The sequence below is a fragment of the Bos taurus genome, chromosome 2, assembly GCF_002263795.3.
Source record: "Bos taurus isolate L1 Dominette 01449 registration number 42190680 breed Hereford chromosome 2, ARS-UCD2.0, whole genome shotgun sequence".
NCBI classification, from domain to species: Eukaryota; Metazoa; Chordata; class Mammalia; order Artiodactyla; family Bovidae; genus Bos; species Bos taurus.
The window spans coordinates 39,775,346-39,801,744 of NC_037329.1; the positions used below are offsets into that span (position 1 = coordinate 39,775,346).

Sequence of the window (26,399 nt, forward strand, 5' to 3'; positions counted from 1 at the left end):
TAGACAGACCTTTGTTGGCAAAGTAATGTCTCTGCTTTTGAATATGCTCTCTAGCTTGGTCATAACTTTGCTTCCAAGTAGTAAGCGTCTTTTAATTTCATGGCTGAAATCACCATCTACAGTGATTTTGGAGCCCCCCAAAATAAAGTCAGCCACTGTTTTCACTGTTTCTCCATCTATTTCCTATGAAGTGATGGGACCAGATGCCATGATCTTAGTTTTCTGAATGTTGAGCTTTAAGCCAACTTTTTTACTCTCCTCTTTCACTTTCATCAAGAAGCTTTTTAGTTCCTCTTCATTTTCTGCCATAATAGTGGTGTCATCTGCATATCTGAGGTTATTGATATGTCTCCTGGCAATCTTGATTCCAGCTTGTCCTTCCTCCAGTCTAGCGTTTCTCATGATGTACTCTGCATAGAAGTTAATTAAGCAGGGTGACAATATACAGCCTCGACGTACTCCTTTTCTCTGTTGTTCCATGGCCAGTTCTAACTGTTGCTTTCTGACCTGCATACAGCCTTCTCAAAAGGCAGGTCAGGTGGTCTGGTATTCCCATCTCTTTCAGAATTTTCCACAGTTTATTGTGATCCACACAGTCAAAGGCTTTGATATAGTCAATAAAGCAGAAATTCATGTTTTTCTGGAACTCTCTTGCTTTTTCCATGATCTAGCGGATGTTGGCAATTTGATCTCTGGTTCCTCTGCCTTTCCTAAAACCAGCTTGAACATCTGGAAGTTCGCGGTTCATGTATTGCTGAAGCCTGGCTTGCAGAATTTGAGCATTACTTTACTAGCGTGTGAGATGAGTGCAGTTGTGCAGTAGTTTGAGCATTTCTTTGGGATTGGAATGATAACTAACCTTTTCCAGTCCTGTGGCCATTGCTGAGTTTTCCAAATTTGCTGGCATATTGAGTGCAGCACTTTCACAGCATCATCTTTTAGGATTTGGAATAGCTCAACTAGAATTCCATCACCTCCACTAGCTTTGTTTGTAGTGATGCTTTCTAAGGCCCACTTGCCTTCACATTCCAGGATGTCTGGCTCTAGGTGAGTGATCACACCATCGTGATTATCTGGGTCGTGAAGATCTTTTTTGTACAGTTCTTCTGTGTATTCTTGCCACCTCTTCTTAATATCTTCTGCTTCTGTTAGGCCCATACCATTTTGTCCTTTATTGAGCCCATCTTTGCATGAAATGTTAGATATATTTTTTCCCATAAGCCAAAAAACAATAATAACAATGAAAAAACTATAGTTGTAAAAAATACACACACTGAATAGGATATCAAAGGACAAGCAAAAAGATTTTTCTGAAATCATTGAGAAAAGCATTCTCCTGGAAAATAAGATAAATGAAAGAACCATGTCAAAGTCAGCAGAAAACTTAGAAATAAAATGAATCCTCAGACTCTGGATGTCCAAAATTTTGGCTATGGTGGATGAGTAAGCTTAGGCAATGTTCACATGCCTAGCACAGCATCCAACCCTAGCTTGGCCCCTGTCTTTCACATCCTCTCTAAAAGTCAGAGTACTTTAGGGCAGGGCAGGTTCCATTTCCAATCAGTTTCCCCAGGAAATCCCTTGCCAGAGGGTCTAACCCAAAAAATGGGAAAAGAAAATGAAGGGAGAACATTTTAAGAAAGACCAAAGAGGATTTCCCGGTGGTCCAGTGGTTAAGATTCTGCGCTTCCACTGCAAGGGGGTGCAGGTACCATCCCTGATCCCTGGTCAGGGAACTAAGCTCCCACATGCTGGGGAGATGGGAGGGATCAGGTAACAAAAGAGAAAATGAAAGAAGACAAACACTATAATATTTATATTGGTCCACAGAGCTGCAAGAAGGTACTTTGGAAATGATTTCTACTAGTCTCTCTGGGGCACCTTTAGGTCAACTGTAACACTTTAGAACAAACACAACACACAGCTACAGATGACTCAGAAAGAGGTTAGCCTAGGACCACCCCTCCGGGTCAACGGAGGGCAGGCGCCTGGAAGCTTGACAGAAGGAATTGGCACAGAAAAGGGGTTGAGCTGGTTTCAGAGGTTCAAATCAGACTTTAAGAAATGTAAGCAAATGGCACCTCTCCCAAAAAGAGAGAGAAAATAAGGTCAACCATTTAAAATGAGCCAGTTAGAAACCTCTGTTTATAAAAATTAAACTCAAAATATTATCACATGAATTCTTTTGGTGTTATTTTTTTTAATTTAAAATGCAATGCCACAACCAATTAAAGCATTTACTTTACAAAGTCCTCTAAAACAAAAACATATCGAAAGGGAAGAGAACCCCAGAGGAACAGGACGATACATGCTCACACTCAAGCTGTCACTTATTATGTAAGACCTGACTTTAAAAAAAATAAATAGGGTTTCCAAGACAGCTTCCATATTGTGTATTTATGCCTTCTGCCATTTCTAAAATGCATACCAATATTACAGTCACAAATTTGACCCTTTTCTCTAATTTTCATAAGGTTCACTGTAGAATTACAAGAAATCAATGAAGCCCATCTCAGCTAACAATAGCATTACATTCATTAAATGCAAATGATCGTAGCTTAATTCATAATGGGATAATTTCTATTGTATCTGCTTCCCATAGAATTGCTATCAAAAATCATAAAAAACTACAGTTAGTTCATGTAGGTGAACTTGTTTTCCATTTTAAATTCAGTGTAAAACCAAGTAACATATATTTCTATCATCTTAGATATGTTAATGGATTTTTGTTTACTGCTGTAAAATCCTATCATTGATTTTCCATAAAAATATATGATTGCCTCTTTGTTTACCAAATATGTAATTTAAGGTAATCCTGAGAAAGTGAAGTCGCTCAGTCACGTCTGACTCTGTGCGAGCCCGTGGACTGCCACCTACCAGGCTCCTCCATCCATGGGATTTTCCAGGCAAGAGTACTGGAGTGGGGTGCCATTGCCTTCTCCGAAATCCTGAGAGGCCTTATATAAAATGTCCCTTATAAGAAAGTCTAAAGTGTTCCTTCCCCAAAATGCCCACCTCTTATAAAGACACAAGTCAGCTGAAGGAATTGGGCAGACAGGATGCCTACTATGAAATAACAATTTCGTTTTTATGTGTCAACTAAGAAATGCCTCACTTAAAAAAACTTTAATTCTATCTTGAGGAAGAACAAATGTTATCAGTCAATCACACACACACAAAAAGTTCTTTAGGCAAACAGGCCACACTCATCCTGTGCTTCTTGCAAGCTTTCTGACCCTTTGCTGACTCTGTTGTTGGGTTAGGAAAACGATTCACATTTCTCTAGCAGTACAAACCGCCTTTTTTTTAGATTGTACATGTTGTTATAGAGTCTACTTAAGTAATTAAAACAAGAAAAAAATCCTTTACTTTGTTACAGAATAAACTGCAAATCAAACAACAGAGCTCAAAATGTCTTTACACTAAAATATATCATCAAGCCTCTCAACCAGATTTATTATAAACATAACCGTTTATGAAGTAATCACAATCATGGTTGTTGATTACACACCCTAAAACATTTCATAAGAAAACATCTATTTCACCATATAAATAAATGTACTTTATTAAAAATGTTTTAGATGTCCTAAAATAGTGCATAGGCACTGTGATTCAAATGAGGAGGTTTTTAACACACATAGGACTTCCCTGATTGCTCAGTTGGTAAAGAATCCTCCTGCAATGCAGGAGACCTGGTTGGATTCCTGGGTCAGGAAGATCTGCTGGAGAAAGGATTGGCTACCCACTCCAGTATTCTAGGGCTTCCCTCGAGGCTCAGCTGTTAAAGAATATGCCTGCAATGTGGGAGACTTGGGTTCAATCCCTGGGTTGGGAAGATCCCCTGGAGAAGGGAAACGTTACCCACTCCAGTATTCCGGCCCGGAGAATTCCATGGACTATATAGTCCATGGAGTCACAAAAAGTCAGACACGACTGAGCAACTTGCACTTTCACTTAACACATATAGGTGATAAAGAACTTTAATCAAAAGAAATATACCCTAAGAAAATTTCAGTTAATTTAGCATGTTCAGAAAAAGAGATGCTTAAGACAATCAAGCTTGTATTTGCCTGGATCTTACTCAGAGATCTATTTCGTTGTTACCTAATATCAAATATTTTTAAGAAATATAGCATTATTAATTAGAAAAAGCTATCTATTAAAAACAGGCATTTTTCTAAGACAAAAAAATCTTAAAGAAACTTAAGATCATTATTCCTAAGTCTCTCTTTTTTTTAGTAGCACAGATGTAGAAGGTTTGAGCATCTGTCTTCAAATGTTATAAGCACAAACAAAACTTTGAAAAAATAGCTTTTTAACTTCAAAATGTTGATGCCAATTGAGTTAACTCAGCCTTATTCATTATTTTTGTCATCGAATACAAGGAAAATGTACCAATTCTTTCAAAAGCTATAGTAGCAATTGCATTATATACGTCATTAAAAATGCATTTTAGGAAATACTTGTTGAAGATATTTTATAAAATCCTGAGCTCATAAAAAAATATGACATAAGTTTTATGATAATTAGTTATAGCACAATAATTTCAGCTAATTTAATTTACTTACATTGCAAAAAAAAAAGTTCTAAATTTAATTACAGCTCTATTACAGCTCTATCAATGCATAAGCCATGACTGAGAGTTAAAACAGAGACCAAAGAGTACATGGGGTGGGGAGACAGGTTATTCTGCTTTCTTGAACTGGAGAAGATTCCCAAAAAATAAAGCTAACCACTTTTTAAATCCTGTAACCTTTTCTTCCACTACTGCCTGCTGAAACTTGCATTTAAAATTCACTCCCCTACATATCTAATAATCTATTACATGTATAAATCTAACTATCAACAAAGGGTCAAATTACATACAAAAAGAAGAGACGCAAAGAAAACCTAAGATGCACTACCTCGAAATAATCATATATTATATTATTTAGCTTACAATGACCCACTCCAGTGTTCTTGCCTGGAGAATCCCAGGGACGGGGAAGCCTGGTGGGCTGCCGTCTATGGGGTCGCACAGAGTCGGACACGACTGAAACGACTTAGCAGCAGCAGCAGCAGCAGCAGCAGCAACAGCTTAGCAATGACACTCCTTAAAAATCTCACCCTTAAGGAAATAAGAATCAGACAACAGGAGAGATTGCACTAATTCATATTTCTAACCATTTCTTTCAAAAGTATGGAATGCAAATCATAGAACATTTTGTAAATGCTCTATCCCCTAACCCCTCAGAAAAGGAGAAGAAAAGATAGTAGAGCTTTCATCTATGCAGAAGTAATAAACAAAGCTTTATTTCCATCTCAGTCATCTTGGCTAAAACAGTCTTGGTCATAAGATTTTATTCTCCCCACTTGAATGAGGCATCCTCTGCAAGCCTCTTTTTTAGATTTTTCTTTTCTTCTTTAAAAGAACTGGCACATACCCGAAGTGGAAAGTTTTCAAGGACCAGATCATAAACAAGCCTAGTCACTAAGCATGAGATACTGTGTACCAACATTACACAGCTAATACCCTAGCATCTGACAGTCTAAATTTTAAACAGCATGCACAGAAGATCAAGGATTCTTACTCTTGCTAAAACTGTCACCCCCCCCAAAAAAAATGAACACACATTCCAAAAACCACTATATTCTTTTAATTCTTGAAATACCAAGTGGATATTCTAGAAGGAGAGATTAAGGAGACTTGCTGTGTAATTCTGTCTATACCATTAACTTGCTTTGTGATTTCAGGCAAATCATTTGAATTTGCTGATCTTAACTCCAGCTATAAATGAAGCATCTTCAGAAAATGTACAGATCTATTTTAACTTTAAATTTGTATTATTTTATGGTTTTTCTTCATTCAATAGGCACGTGGGAGGGGGTAGGGAGAGCGGGTAGAGACTTTCTGCATTCAAGTTGGTGCTATGTTAATGTTTTATTTTTTTTAGCATTGTGGGATGCTTAAGGCTTGCATTCATTCTTTCATCCAATTATTTGCCGATCATTTAACATGTACCAGGCACTGAACATACACCCGAGGACAAACATAACAAAATTCCGCCTTCCAAGAGCTCACATTTGAATGTGAGCTCACAGTTTTTTTTTTTAAATAAAATGTCTAAACTGTTTTGAATTTAAATATTTCAGAAATACAGATCACACTTTGTCTTCTTAGGAGTATTAATTAAGAATTCAATTACTGATGACTTGGAGCCATTCTTATGAACTATGTAGTCTATGCTCCTAAGGGCAATGTCCTCAGGAACAGTTGAATACTATTACTTTACTCAGTGGCTCCAAACCACAGACTGCTCCCATTTGAATTCTACTTGTATCTGCTTTATAAAGTTTTCCTGTTTCTTCCAAACTTTCAAGCTGACGGTAATTCTCCCTTTTGATCTGTGAGCTCTCCAGCTTACTTCTAACTTGTTGCCACCATGGTCAGAAAAGCGACAGCCAAGTTAGCTAAACCCGTATTTAAAATACAAATGAGTAACTATGAGCAAGGCAAAAGGAGCAACTTATTAGCATTCTAGTGCTTGGATTTTCAACATTCTGGCTCTATCTGTCTATTCAAGGGCTTTTTCCTGCTTCCTTCCTTTGGTCTAGCTCAGGGCATCTTACCAGATTAATGTCTGAAGTTTGTCGTACGCAGTGTGGATGACGAACCACACAAGTCTCTCATGAAGATTAAGAACCTCAAACCATATACAAATACATAGTCCAAGATAAGAAAAAGAAAACTCTTATTTCAATTCTGCCTCATCTGAACAAATTCACATTGCGTATATTGAAAAAAAAAATATGGCAAAACTGTGTGCTTCTGCTCTAGAAACAACTGGAATCTTTGTGCTCTCTTGGATTTAAAGAAAAGTTTACAGATAAATGGGCCAAAAAAGAAGCTATCTGCCACTCCTAAAAAACTTCAAAATTCGTTGATGGAAACTGGTTTATGAAAAACACACCTAACATTGGTATGGGAAAAATAAAAACTGTACACTCTAAGAAAATAACGAAAGCAAGAGTTCAACAAATCCTCAGGACAGTGTCACTGAAGGAATCGCCCAACTAAGGAAGGTGAAAAGAGAGGTGTTCATTCCCACAACATGGATTTGACTGGGACTGACTGAATGTCTGCTACATCCTCAGCACTGCTCTAGGGGCTGGAAATTGTTCTTCTCCCGTGGATTGGGAGAAACCTATAAACAAATCTAAAAACTGAGTATTTCGATAAGTGCTATGAAGAATATAATTAGGTCGGAGAGTGACTTGGGGATCTACATAATTTTTTTCAACTTCTTATTTTGTATTGGGGGATAGCCGATTAACAGTGCTGTGACAGTTTCAGGTGAACAGCAAAGGAAGAGACTCAGCCATATATATACATGTATCCATTCTCCCTTGAACTGCCCTCCTATCCAAGCTGCTATGTAACACTGAGAAGAGTTTCACATGCTATTCAATAGGTCCTTGTTGGTTATCCACTTAAAATATAGCAGTGTGTACACGTCCACTAACTTATCTTCAACAAGTATTTCCTAAAATGCATTTTTAATGACGTATATAATGCAATTGCTACTATAGCTTTTGAAAGAACTGGTACATTTTCCTTGTATTCGATGACAAAAATAATGAATAAGGCTGAGTTAACTCAATTGGCATCAACATTTTGAAGTTAAAAAGCTATTTTTTCCCTAACTATCCCTTTACCTCATCTTTCCCCCACAGCAACCATAAACGCATTCTCTAAGTCTGTGAGTAGGTGGGATCTACTTTAGACAGAATGTCCCTGCAGGTTATTTGACATAAATATAATCGAAGAGGAGGAGCTACTGCATAGAGCCCTAAGAGAAGGGCCTTCCACACAGAGGGGACAGACATGCAAAGACACACAGGGTGTGTAAGCTTGGCCTCTCTTGGACACTGAAAGGCCACTGCGGGGGCAACGCAGTGAATGATCCAGGCAGTGGGTTCCAGATCAGGTCAGGGAGCCAGACAGAAGCCAAATCACATATGACTTCCTTCCAGCAAGGTGTTTCTTCTGACACGATAGAGACACAAAAATCAATGGAAGATCCTAATTAATGCAATGATATGATGGAATTTATACAGACAGAGGAAGGAAAGAAGATGGATCCTAGCTACAGCATAGAGGATGCTCCCCAAGGAAATAAGAGTAACAGCAGTTGCTTTTTCTTGAGGACACCATTAGCCCTGTTCATAATAAGCAGGTTAAAGTACGAAAAAAGGATGTAATGGGGAGAGATGGGGGAAGAATTAATAAATCACATAAGAAAATAGTAAAAACTGTAAACCACAATCAAAAATAGGAAAACAAACACTTCAGTGATAATCTTGAATGTAAATATCTGTTAAACTCAACACACTTGTAAGACTGTTCCAGCCCATTCAGTCTAACAAGGTGGTAACAAAGAACAGGGTATCAACTGAGAGAGCTCTCAAATGTCAATAGCAGAAGTCTTTTTTATACTTCTCTTCCCCCTAGGGCTAGGGTATGTTGCAGGTGACTTTCCCCCTCACAACTCATTATATCTTGAACTGATTTTGAACTCATATTGGAAAAGAAGCCCAGGTCACATCTCAACACGCCAAGGAACTTAGAATATTCCCCACCAACTGCACAGCAGGGCGTTAAGGAGCTGTGTGAAACTTACTGACACACTGAGTATAGACGTAATAGACAAGAGAGACTGCATATGATTAATTATGGTTATTTATATTTATGGGTATGAATCTTGAAGATGCCTGGCCTCTCCCCATTTTATTTCATAATTTTCCCCCTGCTGGAAACTGAAGAGCAAAAGTCAATTGCCTGAGTGTCTGCATCATACTGGAAACTAAAGGGCCATGCATTTCAATTCCAGCTCAAGAAACACTCTGATTGAGCACATATAATTCACCAGACCCCAGTGGGCTAGGCTCGCACTGTTGTCAGTCAAAGCACACAACTGATGGAAATCAGCAGAGCACATTAGCAATTTATACTAAACAGCCTCTTCTCAACCGTAAGTTTTCAGATACTGTGAAGTGAAACCCCAAGTTAATCCAAAAAATTTAGCCCATAGTTTGAGCCTGTGATCTTAACCACGAGGCCGTCAGGACTTACAAAACTGACTTCCAAAATGGCATTTCGAATAGGTCTCCTGAAACTCCAGCCTCCCCAAACTCCAGCCTCCAACATCAACACAGCGACCTGCAGGCATGACCTCACCCACCACACTTGCACCCATCTCCTTAGTCATTAGTTTGGCAGTGGCCAGAAGCATGGTTTGCTTCTCAGGCTGTCTCCTAAGGCTCTGCAGCATCACAGGACAGGCAGTCAGCAACCAGAGGCAGACCTCTACCCCGTGACAATATCAGCCTCAGCAAAGCCACCTGTCCTTTCAAAGTCCTCACATAAGAGATGGAGATCATCTGGACAGTTCCTTTTTCGAGTTATTGCTAGATCCCATAACCCTGGCCTTTTGCTCCCCAGAGCCTCCTGACATTTTTCCCATCTCAACTGGACCACAAGCATAGGACACTCACTGGGTCCAAATGACTGCAATCCTCTTAACCCATTCAGACTTGAAAGCAACATTTTTATGCTGGTAATAATTATAAAGGTCTAGAAATTAGTGGACAGTCTTAAATAAGTTACACATTCTAAAATTTCTTGACTGCTTAGGAATTCATTCTTTTTGGGTTAATTATACTCTACATAGAGATGGGGTACCAGGCAATAGAAAATTAATCATGAAGAGAACAAAAGTAGATAAAATAGTATCTGTGTGTTTCTGTTTTAAAGCATATGTGTGTACACACACACACGCGTGCGAAAGCTAGAAAGACACACCCGAAAATGTTTAAAATCTCATCTTTGAATGGAAGGGCTGAAAGTCATTTTTATTATCTTCTTTATGTGTATTATTTTTTAACTTTCTAAAATGAGCATGTGTTATTCTCGTAATAAGAAAAAAGAACCAATCTAGTGTGTGAATATGCAAGTGAGAGAAAAGTGGAAAAAAAAATAAGGACTCTGAAGAGCACAGTGCAGACAGATAGCTGACATTTGACTAAATCCCCTACAATCTGACCACTTACTTGAGTGATTTTACTGTTACACAACTTTTCTCACCTCTAATGAACTAGACAGAGTAAAAGACCCACACAAAGAAAGGAAAAGGATAGTTTGCCTGTAGAATTGATTACAAATCTTGGAATAAGAACTAGAAAATATCACAGAATTATCTACTTCATTCTGAAGTACAGTCTCTACCCTACCTAGGATGAATGTGCCTCAAGCATTGGACACAATTAACTATTTAAGCCTGAATTAAACTACCCCTGAACTAGTTATGTATATATGGTTAATTTCATATTATATTGTCTCGGGGATTTAAAGTTTAACACAAAATCCGAAATCCCAACAACTAATCAAACTAGTGACTGCAAAGCTGATTGAACTTACTGGAATTTAGAGTTCCCCAGGCTTCAACTCCATAAACACAGAAATGCTTCAGCCAACAATACACTCAGGGGGCCCCTCCACTGTGCCAGCCCTGAAGGAAGCCCACAGGTACATGGAGAAAGGACAGACCATCCGAGATGAAGGCCAACACTCTCTCCCTGTGCCTGTCGTGTGATAATTCAGCGCTTATACACAGGAACACAGCCCCTTCTCTAGGCACAGCTGGGATTGTTCTCATCACAAGGTGCTGTTCTTGGCAAATTCAGACACCACCACTGACCAGTCAACAGACCATTCCCTGTGGGAGGCAGGCAGTGTAGAGGTCATCAGAGACACCCCTGGACTGAATTCCAACTCAGTCACTTACTAGTGGTGTGACTGTGAGTTTCCATCCTCTCATACATAAAATCTCATCTAGTTCACAACTTATATTGAGGATTTGAGATAATGTAAATAAGGTGTACCCCTAGAGAAGGAAATGGAAACCCAGTCCAGTATTCCTGCTTGGGAAATCCCACGGACAAAGGAGCCTGGCGGGCTACAGTCCACAGGGTTGCAGAGAGCCGGACACAACTGAGTGACTGAGCAGGCACACAAATAAGATATAAAAATATATCTGCGGCAACAGCTCCCATTGCTCATACATAACTACAGCGGGCTCCCACAGAATGGATACTGTGATTTGTGGAGTGTTCTATCAAAAATAAAAATCCAGTAAAGCCCCTCCTCTAATACAGACCTCACTCTAGGCCACAGGTTACTTGTCCCAGAAGTCACAGGGAGACAGCAGACTCTTCACTTTAGGTCAGACTCTGATCACACAGGGTCAATTGTTCCTAGCCTGTCTCTAGTACCTCAATTAGTCAGCGGATTGGAAACAGTCCCCATGAGAGGCTTGATGTAAGGTTTGTGTCCTGAGTTAACCCAAGTCACTGTGACAACTTTGAGCCATAAGACTGTTGGGTTTTTTTTGTTTGTTTGTTTGTTTGTTTTTTGTCCTCTCTTCACAATATTTCCTGGTATTTATTTTTAGTTCAGATAGGGTGAGGAATGCATGCCAACCACTAGCCAGTAGTCTATTGTGTCCCCCAAACCACCTTTACCCATGTCCACACAATCCCCTCTGCTCCCCACAGATTCCTCCACCACCCCCAACCCATCCTCGCCCTCTCACTACCACTCCCAATCCACCGACAGCCAGGAGTGACTCACTCCTGCCACCTCATCTCACATTTGCTCTCCCCACCCTTCTCTGACCAGACTCTGATTGCTGATGTCATTCTTTATTAGGTATAATTAATCAGTTCATCCATGTAGGATCAAGGAAACCAAGGTCTGAAGAGACCTAAAAGGAAATGAGCATGTTAACACCAAGTCCACACACCAATCCGGCAACTGTAAGTAGGACTTGCAAGCTGCCCACTCAAGCATACCTAACCAACACCAGTAACCCACATTTGTTTGATGTTTGTATTCCCTTGGGGGTATAACTGGAAAAGTTAATGATTACAACTCAACATAAAACAATGACAATGGTGAACAAAATAAACAAAAGTCACTTGGTAAAAAAAAAAGAACACAGGTCTAAGTCTGCCTCCCATACTAACTAACTACCTGGTTACCCATTTTCTTCTGCATCCTCTACCTCATCAAAAAATTTGCCTCCACTAGTAAAGAAAAAGAATGTGTACAAAATATAATTTATGTTTCATAACAGAAAGGCAATATGAAAACTTAAACATGTACTTGATTTTCATTTATTCAACATATTCATCTAGCACCTACGGTGTTAGACTGTGAGTAAACAAAGATGAATAGTTTCTGTTTTTAAGGAACTTATTACTTTGAGAAGAGGATTCTAAAACAAACGAGTGATCCAAGTAAAATTTGGAGTAGGGGCTAGGGGAGTAATTACATATGGGGTTAAGAGGAGGTAGGAAACATCATCAGGGCAGATTTGTAGAGAAAGCAATAATCAACTCGAATGTTGAAGGTTCAACAGATCCAAGGGAATGTGAGGGAAGTCATGACTGTATGAATGAGTACTGCATTTTCAAGAACAAGGAGGCGTGAAACGTATGCCTAGAGAACAGGCTGGTATAAAACGGTCATAAGTGAGGCAGTGAGGAGACTGAACAGGCAGGCAAGGAGATGTTACCTACAATTGCACAGGACTTTGCTCTTTGTCCAGTAAACAATATATCACCAGTGAAGGCTTTTAGGCATATTCTTGGCTGCATACTGTGTTACAAGGACTGCGCTGGTTAGTTGATGCACATTATGTTAATCCTCACAATATTCCTAATAGGCAGGATAGAATCACATTTAAATTTAAAAGCCCATCCTCCCATTCCCAGAAGCAGTGCTAGGAGATAAACTAAAAGGACATGCATCTGGGAGAAGGGAAATCAAGAGACTGATTGTAAACACCCTGACCCAGACTTCTACAGGTCTGTACTAAGCCAGTGACAACAGAGCAGAGAGCAGAGTCTAAATACTCTGGACTATGACGGTGGTCCCCAGAAGCAGCACTCCTTAGCTTCTGCCAAACAGGAGAAAGTATCTTCCCCAGGGGTTGCACCATCATTCTGGCTGAGAACAGGCCCTCAGAGCACCTGATGCTTCTGGCCACTTAAGAGCAGTCCCCTAGGAGGGTTTTATACTCCAATTGGCCACCAAGCCAACAGGAGATGCCCTAGGGCTACAGACACTCCAAGGAGGCTTTTGTTCACCCTTGGCCACCACTTCAACAGGAGCTGCCAGAGGTCTGCACCAGGAGCTGCCAGAGGTCTGCACCAAGCTTCTTCTAGGACACCACTGGCACTGATCCCAGCATGTTCTTTAATCCCCTTTACCTCAGTCATCACCAGAAGCCCAGTCTGCCCCATCTCTCACCTCCTCAGCGCCCCCTCCTTCCCAGTTAAGCCCTCTAGAACTCAAAACTATCCTTTTCTTCTCCAGATGTTCCTTTTGCCAGGTAATATCCTGAAAACATGGAGAAAGCAAGATTTAATCTGAATTTTGAAGGCTGAAGCCTACTAACGCTGCTTTCACAGCATCCCTCAAGGGGAGGTTATTTATACTCACATATTTAAGTCTACTGTTCAGCCAGCATAAACAGGGATGGCTGTACTGCTGCTAAAATACCAAAACACCCCTGAACCAGGTGATAACTAGCCCCTTTCCTGGGAACTTCCTTTGATTAAGTGACTAAAGAGTTAATGTCCAGGTTCACAGAAGGCTCCCAGGACTCCTGCCCAGGCTAAAGATCTGTACCTGCAGTACCCATTCCATTTTAGTTGTAAATACTTTAAGTTAGACTCCTGCTTCCATTCTGCAAATCTCCCAGCCAGAAGATCTAGTGTCTCCCCATTTATCTTCCAATTTCTCCTCGATCCTCTCTCAAATCCTCTCTCGATCCTCTCTTACCTGTTTTGAAGTTCATGTCATTAGACTTACCACCCTTCATCCCTCCTTGCTGCCATCTACCCATCTACTGCTGTTTCTTCATTCGCTGATTACATAAGCACCTGGCTCTTTCCCCTCCCAAGCTCCTGTCTTCATGTCTTCTGTCTCCCATATATACAAGGAGGTCCCAGTTCCTAAAGCTCTTCACCTCTGAGAGTGTTCTCTTTTACCTTGCCTCAGCCACCTGCTCTCATTGTCATAACCTTTCATTTTAGCATCATTATTACTTGCACCAGCTCTGAGACTTCAGCTTCCAGCATCTTACATGTGAACACCTCTTTTTCCAGCTTATCTACTCTGGTATTTCCATTCCAACATCTTCTTGGCATTACCTGGTTTTCCAATCCATTGGCAATTTCCACTACAAAGTTACATACTCTCTTCCTTTTCTGTCCAGCTTATGGTCAAGGTCCATCATTGTACACTTTCCCTTGAAAGTACCCTTAACTCCCTTGCTCCTCTCTTTCTGCTTCTAACTTACCAGGCAAATCCTCAAGTTGATTAAGCCCAACTATCTGCCTGCTCCACACCTCTACCCAAACAGCTAAAGAAACTGCCTGGAGAAAAAAAACTTCATCTACAACTAGCTCAGTTACATTTGTGGCTACAGGTCTCTAATGGGCAATACATATTGACCAGCAATCCTATTATTTCATTTCCTAGGATGTTTCAAAATAGCCATTTCACATCAGCTCTTTTCCCACCACATCCTCATCACACATCATTGGGAAAGTGGAGCCCATGAGGTAAGAACTTCATCTTCCCACCACTCAAACAGACCTCTCAGCCTCTCTATGCATTCTCTCTGCAGAGCTTCCTTCCTTTCTTCATCCTTTCCTGAATGAAATGTCCCTGATCCTAGTGAAAACCAATCTCTTCACTTGTCCCTAAATCTCCCTTCCTGTCTCTTCAAGAATTATACTCCAGCAGGTATCCACTGCCTGCCTTCATTAGTATCACTCTCGCCTGCCTTCATTAGTTCTTCCTCTCTAGTTAATCATTCTATTAATATCATTGCCTCTCTACTTAAACTCATCCTATTACTCTCTGGTTCTAAGAAGCCCTGCCTTAGTCAGTAACTCCTTCCAGGAACTTTTCCATTGCTCTGCTTTTCTTCATGACACAATTACTTAAAAGAGTTGTCTCTATGCACTGTCTCTACTTTCACAACTCAATCCTATAAACTTTTGAAAAACATTTTAACCACTCCTTTTAAAAACACTTTGAACTTTTTTTTTTGCTTTGGGACTTCCCTGTGGCACCAGACTCAGTAGTTGCGGGACATGGGCTTAGTCACCCTGCTGCATGTGGGATCTTAGTTCCCCGACCAGGGATGGAACCCACGTCCCCTGCATTGGGAGGTGGATTTTAACCTCTGTACCACCAGCAATGTCCTTAAGTTTAAGGATACCACACTCTCCTGGTTTCCCTCATATCCACTGGCAACTCCTTCTCTTTCACATAATACAGTATTCCAATGGCCCTCTTCTCTACCTGCACACTCTTCACAGGTAATTCCATCCAGCATCAAATACAGCCTATATGTAAATAACTTTTTGCTCCTCATCTTCAGCCAAAACCCCTCCTCCTACTACTACTACTAAGTCACTTCAGTCGTGTCCAACTCTGTGTGACCCCACAGATGGCAGCCCACCAGGCTCTGCCGTCCCTGGGATTCTCCAGGCAAACACACTGGAGTGGGTTGCCATTTCCTTCTCCAATGCATGAAAGTGAAAAGTGAAAGTGAAGTCGCTCAGTCGTGTCCGACTCTTCGAGACCCCAAGGACTGCAGCCCACCAGGCTCCTCTGTCCATGGGATTTTCCAGGCAAGAGTACTGGAGTGGGGTGCCATTGCCTTCTCCAAACCCCTCCTAGAATCTCCAGATTCCATTTATCTGATTGTCTAACTGACATCTCCAGAGGAATGTCTAAGAAACATCTCAAATTTAACACAGCCAAAACAGAACATCTTACCGATTCCTTCAAGTACACAAATTGCTTCTCTCCCAAATCTCCCCTTCTTGGTTTTATGGTCCAATAGCTCAGTTTAAAAATGTAAGCTTTTGTCTTGATTCCCGTTTCCTCTCTCCAGATAATTAATCTGTCAGAAAGTTCAGTCAACTAACTCAACTGCAAAGACAAGTCCTAAATCCATGCACTTCTTTCCATCTTTAACACATGCTTGTCTATACAACTGTAATCCCTTAGTTAGGCTACTAAAATAGTCTCTTAATTAGAGTACCGCTTCTAATCTTCCCTCTCCCACCTACCACAATCCAATCCACTTTGTGCACCCAGGTCAGTCTTGGATAGCACCCATGCTCAGTGGGAACAGTAACACCTACAAGAGACAAAGTTGGTTCTTGGGGGATGGGGGGAGGCAAAGAAAAGTCTTACATGAGTGTTGTCCTCCAAAGCTCAACTTTGACCAACAAAATCTTATTTTTTAATATTTAAGGAATATACTCTTGCTGGAGAAGGAATTGGCAACCCACTCCAGTACTCTTGACTCTTGCCTGGAGAATTCCGCAGACAGAGGAGCCTGGTGGGTTGCTGTCTATGGGGTTGCACAGAGTCGGACACTATTGAAGCGACTTTGTGGCAGCAGCAGCAGCAGCAGCAGAGAAAAATTAATTTAAAATTTTAATTAATTAACTTCGACTTAATTTTGCTTCTTGGAATGATATAATGGAAAAAAAAAAGTTGAGAGACACTGTTTTATAGCAAAACCGTATTTCATTTACCAGTACATAATCCTCCAATGGGTTGTACAACCTTAGAATGAAATCTAAATATTTTATCTCGGCTTGTACAGCTCTATAAGATCTGACCCTTGCCTACTTTTTAAAGCTTCTCTTGGACACTATGGTAGGTTGAATTTGTTGTTGTTTAGTTGTTAAGTCATGTCCAACTCTCTTGTGACTCCATGGACCGTAGCCCACCAGGCTCCTCTGTCCATGGGATTTCCCATGCAAGAATACTGGAGTGGGTTGCCATCTTCTTCTCCATGGGATCTTCCCAACCCAGGAATTGAACCTGCTTCTCCTGCATTGGCAGGGGAGCCACCAGAGAAGGCTCTATTGGCATGGAAAAGATGTCACATCCTAAATCCTGGTACCGATGAGTTATCTTACATAACAACAACAAAAAGACTATGCAAATGTGATTAAATAAAGGCTCTTAAGTGGGGAGATTATCCTGAATTATCAGAGTGGGCCCCAAATGCAATCCCATATATCCTTATAAGAGGGAAGCCAAGGGAGATTTGAAAGGCAGTATGACCACAGAGGTGAAGACAATGCTGGGAGCCACGAGCAGCTGAAAGAAGCAATGAACAGCTTCTCCCTTAGCACCTCAGAAGAGAGCATAGTAACTGGACTTCTGGCCTCCTGAACTATGACAGCACACATTTCTCTTGTTTTAAGCCACCAAGTTTGTGGTAATATGTTTAACAGCCACAGGAAACTAATACATATACTAATATGTATTAGTATATGTAACTAATAATAAACTAATACCTCTCCCTCTCACTAAGTTTTGGCTATATTTACCTTCTCCTGCCCATCAGATTCATCAAGAATACAATTAGGGTTTTGGCACCGGCTGTCTCCTCTGCCTGGAATGCTTAGCTCATCTCTATACAAGTCAGCTTCTGCTCACTCAGGGCCGGGCTCAAATGTCAGCTCCTCAGAGGCCTTCCCAAACCATCCAAATTCAAAATAATAACATAGCTTCCATCAGTTCATATGTCTCATCTTTATTTAATCATTATTATTTCTTTCCTCTACCCGCTAGAATGTTGTTGGGGCTCAGGACAGGCCATCCCCAGAACATATAAAATGGCATATTGATTATTTTGGATTCAAGTTACTTAAGAAATGGTGAATGCAAGAGGGGCAGTCTAACTCTCCCTTTTGTCTCTCTAAAAAATAAATAAATAAATCTCATGAGGGATTTATTTCTTGCTTTCAGGAAAGGTACACTCCTTACATCTAGAGGGAGGACACCCTTTTGGACAGAGATAGGAATTCGGGCAGAAATTCCTATGTGAATAAACCTTGTTACTTCTTTAGTACTACCTCAGGCCCAAACGTTTAGGTTCCTGACTAATGGAGCATCAAAACCTAAATTTCTTTGCCCTGCTGATTTCTCACAAATGTATTGTTTCTTTGTCTAAAAAGTATAAAAGCTGCCTGCTTTGGCCACTTCTTAGGTCCCATTTCAATGAGACCTCTGTATGCACAAATTAAAATTTATCTCCTGTTAATATCTTATGTCAATTTTATTATTAGTCCAGCCACAAGAACTCTAGAGATGCAAACTCTACCAGAGAAGAGACTGTATCTGTTTTGTATACCAGTATACTTTTAATTTGTAGAAAAATGCCTGGCACATGGTAGGTGACTGATAACGAATGAGTTAGTGATATAGATGGGAGAAAGGATAGTGGCGCTCTTCAATGAGAGGATAAATAGCATGAGAGAAGAGTGGTGAAGAGGAATTATCAATCTTGTCTGGACTGTGGGACATCCAAGTGAAATCTCTATAGTCTGAACCCAGGGAAGAGGTCTGGTTGGGGATGCTGACTTGAAATGATCGAAAGCAAATATACAGATGTACTCGATAGTACAGAGAAAATCTACAATAAGAAGACAGTGAACTAAGAACAGACCCTGGGAACTACAACATATCAAGCAGAAGGAACTGCAAAGAGACCCATAAGGACTAGTCCAAACAGAGAACCAAGTGTCATGGTAGCCTAGTGAAAGTTCTGTTTCACAAAAGGGTAAATCAGCAGAATCACAAATGTTTCAAACAATAAGATCCATGTATTTGCCAGTCAGGAAGACACCAGTAATTGTAAAAAGAACAGATTCCTCTGAGGTACAGCCAAATTTTCAATGGTTGTGGGGTGGATGGAAAATAAGGATATAGAAAAACAACATAAAACACTTTCAGGAAGCGTAGCTTGAAAGGAGAGAAAGAGCACAAGCAAGAGAGGAGGGCAGATCAGAGGAACGAATAAGTTGGGATTTTGGTCTTTTTACTACTGTGATGGGAGAATCCTGAACATTCTTGTAAATATTTAGAATGCAGGTAAGGGACTTCCCTGGAGGTCCAGTGGTCAAGACACTGTGCTGCCAGTGCAGAGACCATGGGTTCAATCCCTGGTCAGGGAACTAAGATCCCACATGCTCCTCGGCATGGCCAAAATTAGAAAAAATAACAATAATAATAACAATACAAAATAAAATAAAAGGCAAGTGAACACAGAGAAATTTCACAGAGTAAGCTAGCTGAAGAAATGGGGGATCCAGAACATTGGGGAAAGCATAAACTCTGGAAAACTCTAAGTTGGTTGTTAATGATAGAATTAATGGATTCAGATACAGGGAGGATGTGGAAAGGAGGACAAAATTTTAAGAGTGGATGTGATATCTCTGCATTCTCAGTATAACAGGAGGCAAGGACACTGTAATGGAGACAGCTAACTTTTTACCAAAAACCCACAGTCTCTTCCTCTCCCAGCCAGACTACACTTGCCAGTCTCTTTCGTTCGTAAGTGTGACTGTGCACCTAATTTCTGGCTGATGCTACGTGAGTGGAACTGTTGTCTTCATTTCAAGACTAACTATTTAGAGAGTGAATAGGCTTCTTCTCTTTTAGAGAAGCTGAAGACAGTTGAAAACACAGCCCTAAGGGACAGCAGAATCACAAAATGAAAGGGTCCAGGGTGCCTGAGTCACCAATTAGAGGAAAGTCATCCACCAACCAAGAACATGACATGATTGAGAAATAAACGTCTGCTGTGTCTGTGCTTTTATCTATTTTCAGATCTGGCAGAACGGTTTAGTCTGTTCTAACCACTAACGATCATCTTCTGGTAAGGAAATGCACAGTGGGGTAACAGGCTTAAAGAAAATAGAAAATATGGGAAGTTTGGGAAAATTATGGGGGAAAACCATAAAAGGAGCTGTCTAGAAACAGGTAAAGATAAGAGAACTGCCCTGTGGCTAAAACTGGAGAACATTAATTTGTGGGTGCCTCCAGTTTGCACGACTGTGTTCATTTTCCTAAGAGCATTTTACAAGCCCAGGCGTACAAGCAGAAAAAGCAGACTGATATCAAGTTGCAGGTTGTTTCCACAGCCATTAAGACTAAAAAGTATTTTAATAATGTCCCTGATGCTGGGAAGGACTGAGCACAGGAGGAGAAGGGGACAACAGAGGATGCAATGCTTGGATGGCATCACCAATTCAATGGACACAAGTCTGAACAAACTCCAGGAGATAGTGAAGGATAGGGGAAGCCTGGTGTGCTGTGGTCCATGGGGTCGCAAAGAGTCAGACACAACTTAGGAACTGAACAACAACATCACGGTTCCCAGAAGACAAGTCAAAAGGAATATTGTCTCAGGAAGACATACTGTGCTATGCATTCAATGTCTGAACAAGTTTAGCATCACTGGCGGAAACTGTTGAACCACAACATCAACTATTAGGAAGTACAAAAGGCAAAGTTCAATGAGTCAAGGAGGGGAATCCAAGGTAGCAAAAAAGCAGGAAATATATTACAGAAATGTAAGTGGGACTATCTCAAATCTATTATTTTCTTTACACAGTTTTCAAGGGAGTTTCTGTCCGATCAGAACTTTGCTGTGGCTTTGAGTGAGTCACTTAGGTTCTTTGGAACTCAGTTTCCTCATTGATGTAACAGAGTTCACTGCTGATGTATTAAATAATGTGTGCAAAGTGCTTAGCCTAGGGCCTAGAAAAGGGTGATTGCTCCAAATGATACTTAACATTACCATTACTATTTATTATCAGTAATAAAAAGACAGGGTTGGGTTAGATCTTTAACCCTCTTCCTATGTTAAAATTCTGTGAATCTATATTTTTTTAGATAAATATCACAGTTCCTTGGATAGAGGAAAGACTAAGACAATGAAAGAGAGAAGTGAAAAGATATCTATTTTAACAGATCCTATGCGCACAAGCCAGGAGGGAGATACAGGGAATGTAGTATCCTCCCACTATGAATGCTACATCTGAAAAGGCTGAAAGGACATTCCAAACTCCGGGAAGTAAGATGAACAGTTAAACCAGGTCCAGTGGAGAACAGAGCCCATGTGTTCTCCCCTTGGAAGACATGACAAGAGAAATAAAAATACCTCTCTCTTTTATGGTTTTAAATTCATATAGTTCTATCACCTTATTTTACAGAGGAAGATACTGACAGGAGCAGAGAACGACCAAAGCCACAGGTAGGTGGCTATAATATGACTTCAGGGATGCAGAGAACTAAACACCACCACTCAAAACTCCTTCTACCTATCCTACATAAATGGTTTCAAAGTTTTGTTCCCTTAGAATCCAGAGACTTTGGAAATAGTGACAAGCAAATTTTTATCAATCGGCTTCCCTGGTAAAGTGGTAAAGAACCCGCCTGCCAATATAGAAGATGCAGGTTCGATCCCTGAGTTGGGAAGATCCCCTGGAGAAGGGAATGGCAACCCACTCCAGAATTCTCCCCTGGAGAACTCCCATGGACAGAGGAGCCTGGTAGGCTACAGTCCATGGGGTCACAAAGTCGGACATGACTTAGCAACTAGAAACATCAATTTTATCAATCTTCTTGTTATAAATTAAATTTCTGGACTCTTTCTTAGAAGAGACTGGATTAGTTGGGCAGGTGGAGAAGAAGGGAGAAGTTAGTGAAGAGAAAGGAGCCCTAAGGGCTCTGACAAAGGTGACTCTTCAGTGGTTAGTATATGACCTTCCCATTTGCAGATTCCTCCACTGATGTTCTTCACAGATTGCTTTTATAACTTTGGTTCAAATTCAGCAATTTCCCTTTCCTGCTCCTAAAACTAAAATCCTTTAGATACAAAAACTGCCAAAATGTGTAAAGAGGATGCCTGAGAAAAAGCTAAAGATTCCATTAAACTCATTAGCTGAAATGTATCTGCCTGTGTGTCACCTGCTGTCCAATCACACCCCACTCATATCTATCACTTACTCTTGGTAATTAAGGGATGAGTGAATTATGAGTCAATCACTAATTCAACAACTATTTACTAGGTGTCCCCCAGTAAAGGTGTCCCATTTCCAAATACACACAGGGACTTGGGTTGGGCACGTGAGGGCTATAAAATTGTGTAGGATCCAGCCCTTGCTCTGCAAGACCTTCTGCATGAAAGGAAGTGATGCATGTTTTCAAATAATCACCATACACAGGAGTAAAGGAGACATTTAAGAGTGGCATTAAAAGAGTAGTTGAAGGGGTTAGGACATGTACAAAGCACTTCTGGCTGGGGCAGGGAGGAAAAGCGTCACAAACTGGTAGCCTTTGGTTAGAACATTCAAAAACTGCTAGGATTTCAAACAGGTGAAGTGGAAGGAAGAGCAATAGCATTAGGGGCAGTACTAAGATTAAAACACATCTAGGGAATTCCGCATTGTTTCACAGAGAAGACAGGAGAACTTTAATAATGGGGCAAGACTGGAAAGGGCCATGAATTCAAAGACAAATATTTAGAATTGAATGCAATAGAGCAAAGTGACCCACGGAAGTGTGGAGCAAGCAGTGACATGATCAAAGCAGTATGGTTATTATCAGAGTGACACAAAACTTCCTTTCTTTCTTCAGTAGAAACAAAAGGAAAATAACTTTTGAGAACCTAGTACTCTGAGCCACACTGTTTTTATCACTTTCCAAATACATTTAGAAGTTTATTGTGTTTTATTGAAACTCATAAAATCCTAATGAAAAATTTCCTAAAATGTTTACCTTGAACATCAACTTCTGTTCCTATTGTGAATAACCAACCAGACTTAGCCATCACTGGTGCATATAAGGCAAAGTGATACTGCTTTCTAAGCATGTGTCACCCACACTCATACCCATAGGCCATGTCATTTGACAGTAGTAGCTTCCAGAAATCTCATTTTCAGAAACAGTTTATCTGTTATAATTCATGGGGTTTGAAGCATATAGGTGGATAATCAAATATGGAATTCCACAGAAGACATATCACTATTTAAAGAATATGAGGCTAGAAACATCTAAATGAAACAGCTGTTGCTCATCCATTAATAGTCTGACTGTTACAGAATAAAGTACATTAGTAATCACTTCATTTTGTCAGAAAAAAGTAAAAGATAGCCCCAAGTAATTAAGTTTTGTTAACATATTTTGCCATAATAAATTTTTACTTAGGAGAACAACAATTTAATTAATTTTTCCCAGTAATTTTAGCAAACTAACAGAACCAGAACTTGATCTAATTAAAATCAGAAACCATGTTTTGTCTGTTGCATGAATCAGAAATCTTATTTTGAAAGAATCAACATAAAATTTTCAACTGAAAAATGGAAAACAAGAATACAGAAATGATGTAGGAAGAAATATTTAACCCAAAGAACTAGTAAGAACTGCCAGCAAAAGAGGAAAATTTTGGAAAACAAGAAAAAAGAAACACATTCATGTCAGGACACAAAATTAGAGTTCTGGACAAACTCTGACCACAATCATCTTTAGGTAGTCAAACCATCTGCTCCTCATTCTTCCTTTTCCTAAAATGCTCCTGAGACCAATATCTGGTCAGGTAATACAGGAAGAGGTCTGAAGTTATTAGAGATTTCCTGGCTTTTAGCCATACTGGCCTTTGCCTCTCTCACTTGGAATTGAATCTGATCATGTCTCCCTCCTACATTTCTTTCTCCCATCATGTCAACAACTATAAAACAAGGAAATACACAACATGCCATTTATTACATTCTGCTTTCTCTATAAAACAACTTCAAGTTTCCTTCTTAACTCTAGGTGATGAGCCCTGATGGAACTTCTGAGTATTTTAAAGAGTATCTAAACCCACTTTCATTACACCATCTTAGTTCCATTCCATCCCTCCTTATTTCCCAAAATAACAATCTAAAATCAGCCAGTGTGGGAGTCCCAAACTTAATGACTAATAATTTTCCCAAAAACTTCAGATGAAAATGATATCCTATTGTACACAACTGAATAGAGTAACAGAAAGGCCATTTGACACTTTTTTTTTTTTTTTTAAGCAAGCATGTTAGAAGTGGCAAGAATGAAGACTTCTAATTTTTAACTTGAATCCTGGGCTTTAAAACTTCAGAGACACGGTGAAAAGTATCATGTAGTTCACATACAGAATGTAGGTTTCCATATGCTTTTCCATAGAAAGTTTATTTTTGAAAGCATATATTGTGCTGGTTTTTTAATACACTGAAGTACAAAATAGCAAACATTCTTAAAACAAAGATGATCTGCTGTAACCTTCAAGAAACTCTAAGTCTCTTTGTTGCTGAAGTGACATTCTCTTCACCACAAAACGGTCTCCAACTACTTGAGCCCATGTCAACCTCTCCCTCCATAACCGCAACAGTTACAGCCAACATTCTACCATGGGGTATGGACTAGGCAAGATCTTATGTTGGTCTCTAACTGTTCAGCGTTTGTATGTTTTACCTTGTTGAATGAGTTCTCACCTTCTCAAAATCAGGATGACCATACTTTTTCTTTACCTAGGACTTGTAATGCTACACAAAGCTACAGAAAATTTCGTTTAAGAAGTCAAGCTTTACAGATATTCAATTTCTAATGCTCTTACTAAAATGCTATTTATGCACTTAGGACAACCTAGTGAGTCTGGCTGTTGACAAGAAGAAAGAATAAAGTTTTGGAAAACCTGAGCTGAAATTTTATCACATTAAAAATATAAAGAGGAGAAATTAGATAATAATCTGGAAACTGCTTCCCTTCTGTCATAACCATAGCTGCCATTAACCTCCCCTTCCCCCCACCTCTATCAGACACACCAAATTTATGCGGGAAAAGCCTAGATAATTCATTCACAACATTTAAGAGCTAAATTATCCAACTAACTGCATTTTTTACCCAAGTGATCCTCTTTTGAATATAAAAAAGTAAAATATGTAAGAAAGAAGAAAGCAGTATTTTGAAGTCTACTAACTAACAGGAATATCAGCAGTGATTTTACCTGTATGATATCACATATTCCTACATTTTGTCAGCGAGACAACTGAGGCTCAGTGAAGTTGAATAGTTTACCTAAGGCCAAAATGTCTGGGGTTTTTCTCCCCTACTATATCCAGCTAGAGTTTGTCCCACAGTTCAATCACTCAATGAGAAAATATTTATTGAGCCTTTATCATAAGCTAGTCATCACTCTAGGTATTAGAAATACAAAGGTGTGTGAGACAGACCAAGCCCTCTCATAGAACTTACATTCTAGTGATGAAAGCGGAAAACTTATACCCAAACAGGATAATCTGAGAATTATAATTGTTGATCTTTCTTATGTACAATAATAGTCAAATATTCTAAATACTTACAGGATTAAATAGTTACAAAAACAAAGGGGGGGGGGACACTGACCACTGGTAATACTGTGGCCCGCTCGTCAATTACTGAGCTAAACCACTGCATCTTTTAATAAATCAGGAGAGAGAAGGAAGCAGAGTATTTAAACTGCTCACAATGTCCTTTGAAAATAAAGTGACTCTGTGAGATATAAGAATGGGCAGCTCCAACAGTGCTGGTTCTCAAACCCCAAATTCCATCTTTATCCATTATTACTAAGGTACGGATGCATTATTTGAAGAGTTGATTTGGAAATACCAAGGGAGTGCTGTAATTTGACATAATCCCCCTATGAGAAACACAGGAGAGTTTCGACATCCTCATCATAAGACTCCCCATCACTATACATGATACCCCTTGAGCAATGACATCCAGCACTCAGTCCCAGTCCGTGGCCAGCAAGAACTGTGGCACTCATACACTATGGAATGGTCAGCAGTTCTCAGGAAGTGCCCAGCCCCAATGTGGTGGTTCCCCTTACCCTCCACCCTTCAAAACGAACTTCACTTCTATTAAATTTGGGAACATATGCAAAATTCTAAGTTTTGTTTTTAGCAATGAGAACTCAGTGGAACTCTCCCATCACCCACCTATTCATACAAGGATAAAAGTCGACCAAATTACTATTCCTATAGCTGCCCCTACCCCCTCCCATGATATTTATAGTGTTGTATAATGTGGATTGACCCCTGTCACTAAGATATAGTGAGAATTTGCGTTTGTAAATTACTTCGGAACCCCTGAGGACAGTTCCTGGAGCGAAGGCTCCTTTTCAGAAGGTGGAAGTCAGTCTAGAGACCAAGAGCTAAGATCAGCACTTCATTCACAGGGCTATACCTTCCTGCCAAAGCACCCTGCAAATCTATTTTTACTCGCAAGTTACTACGTGGGGACTGGGGGCTGTTTCAAGTTCATCAGTGTAAACCTGTTTCCTCCAAGAACTGTCACACACCAGCAGCTAAGATCTCAAAGTAGCCTCAGTTCCCTTCTAGAATCTCTACCTCTCTTGCTTGAGAGAGGAGCAACGGATCTTTCTATCAGACGAGCGGCATCCACAAACTAA

General features: G+C 40.0%; 1 protein-coding gene across 6 annotated transcripts in view; it reads right to left on the reverse strand.

The window, feature by feature from the left end:
- The window catches only part of GPD2 (glycerol-3-phosphate dehydrogenase 2), a 236,497-nt gene that overhangs the window by 123,016 nt on the left and 87,082 nt on the right, over positions 1-26,399 (reverse strand).